The sequence below is a fragment of the Chaetura pelagica genome, unplaced genomic scaffold (genome assembly GCF_000747805.2).
Source record: "Chaetura pelagica isolate M959 unplaced genomic scaffold, ChaPel_1.0 scaffold453, whole genome shotgun sequence".
In the NCBI taxonomy this organism is placed as follows: Eukaryota; Metazoa; Chordata; class Aves; order Apodiformes; family Apodidae; genus Chaetura; species Chaetura pelagica.
The window spans coordinates 2,044,761-2,048,672 of record NW_009952879.1 but is presented as its reverse complement, the minus strand read 5'-3'; positions in this window follow the sequence as shown (position 1 = coordinate 2,048,672).

The following is a 3,912-nucleotide window of genomic DNA, read 5'->3' as shown; positions in this document are numbered from 1 at the left end:
TGTGAGAACATTCAATGCTCAAAAAAAAGCTGTATGTCTTCAGTGACTATCCTTGGTCGCTGCAAATCAGCTTTGAAGTGATTTTTTTTCCAGTAAGAGAAATGAAATTAGGCATTTGTCTTCTAAGTTACCTAAAAACAAATATTTTGCTATTACTGAACAGATAACTAGAAAGATACAAAAAAAACCAACACATTTTTAGAGTTAATACTACCATTATTAAATTTATTTAAAAACCAAGTCACTGTTCAAAAAAAGTATAGTTGCACAGAACTGTTCCAGTGAGACATTAACATGATAAAAGAATTATTATGCCATTAAGAAGTTTACATTTCCAGCATTGTACCACTGACATTAACATTAACTTGCTCAACTAACAAAACCAAAGCTGACTGTTATTAGAATCTACTTCTGAAGGACACAAACTTGATTCGAATCTTTCTCTACATTTTCAGAACTACTAAAGTCTCATTTCTTTTGTTACATATTCCTCTAAAAACAGGCACAAAATTTCACCTGCACATTTTCATCTGAACTGGCAACATTTATTGCTCCACTAAGGCTGGACACAGCAACACCTCTCAAAAAAAAGGAAACCAAAGGACAAAACTTGCCTTCTGCTGCACAAGGGCTCAAGGTGAGCAGTGTGAATATATAGGAGGGGAGAACTGGGCTCTTAATAAGGAGGTCAAAATAATTCCTTTATGTGCACAATTCTTAGTCTAAGGACCGACATGTTGAAACTCAAAACAGTTTTCAGAAAACACAAAGGATCAACAACACCACAGGGCTGGTCTCAAGGGCCCAGAGACTGAGAAGTTTAAAATTTAAAAAAGTAAGTTTACACTTTTTAAGTATTAAGAGCTAATAAAAATAAATACTTAACCATACTCAGGACATCTATAAAAAAATAAATACATCTTCATGACCATATTGATGGAACAACTTTCAATCACAACACTGGAACATTCACTATGGCTTGGAAAGTGGAGCTATTAAGGATTCAAATCGTTTTAAAGTGTGAGCACCTGAACACCCACAAACCTTGTAACCACTGTGGAGCTGGCTAGACAGGTATTTTATCTCTCCAGAAAATAAGTAGGATATACTTAAGAATATCAGAGCTTCTTATTCATCCATCAGTGAGGTTAGTTTGTAATATTAATCTTTTTTTGGTCAGATTTAACATGTTGTCTAACCAGAACTCTTTTAATTAAAGAAAACCCAAACAAACTCATTAGCTTTATCTACTGTGATAATAGAAGTGGGACTTATGTTCTTTAAGGAATTTTCTTTACACATGCTTTAGGTCTGGCATAATCAGCCACACAGACTTCCAGGTAGACTCCTGAACTCATCTGTCTGTAGTTGGCTTTTATTTAACTCTTACATTTCCCCTTTCTTACCAATAGAAGAAAACAGCTCAGTCTTCCAGCTGGTAAGAAATTCTAAAGATCATCTACATACCAGTTGCACTGTCATTTATCACCACATCAAATATTTTCAATTATTATTCCTTTTTAGGAGATTTAGAAAACAATGAAACTATAAAATTCCGTACATAAGGCATTTTTTGTTTGGTTTATAATCTTTACAAGTTTTTAAAACACTATCAAACACTAAGAATTACACCTTATTTTTACAATTAAAGTGCTACTGAAGTATGCATTGACAAAATGGCTCCCAAAGCCACAAAGGTTTAGGGGTAGCCCAATACCAAGAGTCCTCATTTTTTCCAACACTGGGCAGTATTTCCTTCAGAAGAGAATCTAAAATTAGAGAATAAGAAGATGCCTGCAGGGAGTGATCTGCAGTTCACTTTAGTGTGGTATTTTTAAGAATTCAGCACTGGCTGACCTGGCAACTCCAAAATGTCACAGTATGTTCCTCACCTAACTCCTACCTGATGGAGCTAAGAACCTTCTTCCCCCATCCTTTCCCTTCTACATTTTCAATGCTAAGAATAAATCTGATGCTTCAGACAGTAAATTCCTCCTTCATTTTCAGAATCTATTTGGAATTCCACTCAAGGTGGAAATTTATGACCTGAAACCTCATAGCATTTATTCAGAAATCACTGAATATTTTATATGGCTATTGTTCCTATCTTTGAGTTTAATTTCTTCCTGAATTAATACCTAATAAAGTAAAATTATCTCAACACATTTACTTGTATTCAAGATCAACTTGAACTATCATCCTAGGTGGGAAATGAACAGATCTCTCATGCAGAAATTCATAAAATATAGCACAGTTTTTAAGGCAGAAGAGATTTAGAACTCCTCTGGGACATGAACTAGGGGCCTTTACCTTCACCACAAGATATTGGTTGTGCTTCCCCTGATCCTACCATACCACATTTAAATTATACCATTAATTTGCAGAAGAATTTATAAAAACATTTGTCTCACATGTGATGACCATAAGTAGAAGTCCTTAAAGGAAATGAAATGTGAGGGGACTTAATTTATAAGAAATTTACTTCAAAGAAGGGGGAAAAATGTCAGACAATGACTACATTTGTTTCAGACATGGTATGAGAGCACAGTGAAAAGCTCAAACCTGAAGAGTAAAGAAAAGCAATCATCTTCATACACAAGAAATGACAAACTTCATCCCTTAACTGTATTGTTTATTTATTTCTGACAGCATCAAAAAACAAATTAAGGTAATGCCTCACAGAGCCAGCTTTCTGAATAAAAAATAGGAAACAGTTCTAAAAACCTTTATAGAGAGACTGACCAGGGACAAAAGACAGAAAGAAAAACCATTAAAAAAAAATCACAAGTTTCCATGACCACTTTAGTTAGGCTTTGAAATCAAAACTACAGTCAGGTGGAGCTGCAAACAGAATGAGAGAAGAAACATGATGGAAAAGGAGACAAAGAGCTGGAGATGAAAACTCAGATGGCAGCTGAAGCCTGTAAGGTTTAAGGACCAAGAAAGTGAATGCCTCCAGAATATCCTAAATCAAAGGACATTTCTATGCGTATTTTTACAAAGTGAGATTCTTAATTTAGCACAAAGATGTTGACAGCATTGATTCAACTGCACTAACGTTGCTGAGATCACATTTTACTTTAAATAACACAAATGTCTTACAGTGACACACAGTTACTCAGAGAAATTAGTGAAGAGGCATGATTAGAAAAAGCTATTGGAAAGCCCATGTATTGGTCTTTCCCTGTCCTATGTACACTATTAAACGTTAATTGCATATGTAGCAACTGGGAGAAAACAAACTAACCAAAAAAACCTATTTTCATTTAAAAACTTAATCAGACAAAAGCAAAATTAAACCCCAGTCAGGCAGTTTTGGGTATGAATCTGAAATATCTGCATCTCCTTAAATGCAATGCTTGAATCATTTAAGAAATAGACTTTGGGCTACTGGTACCTGCAACGACTTCATAGGCTCATCCCTCTATAAAGAATGTAATTCTGATAAGTGGTGAAACACTGTAAACCGCTCTAAAATAATGTCCTTCGAGATGTCGCACATCCCCCCTGCCGCAAGGTGCCCCTTCCCCCCCGCTGGTACCTTCACCCCTAAGCGCGCCAGGCGCTCGCTCTGCCCTTCTGCAGGCACCTTCGGACAGCAGAGACGGGCCCAGACAGACCCCACCCGACCCCGAGGCCCCCGCTGTGCCTCAGACCCGCGGTTACAAACACCAGCTCGGGGTCACCGGCAGCAAGGCCTGGCTAAAGGCGCCCGTTCCCTCCCGGCCTCCTCACCCTCCTCCAGGAGGCCCCACCAGCCTGCACGACCCCCGCTCTCCGCCATGAAGGCCTCCGCGCCTCCTCCGCGCCCTCCTACCCCCCAGGCCGGCTCCGGGACCCCTGGGCCCGCCTCAGCCACCCCTCTACTCGCCTCAGCCATGACCCCTCTGGGGCTGCACCGACCCCCCCGCC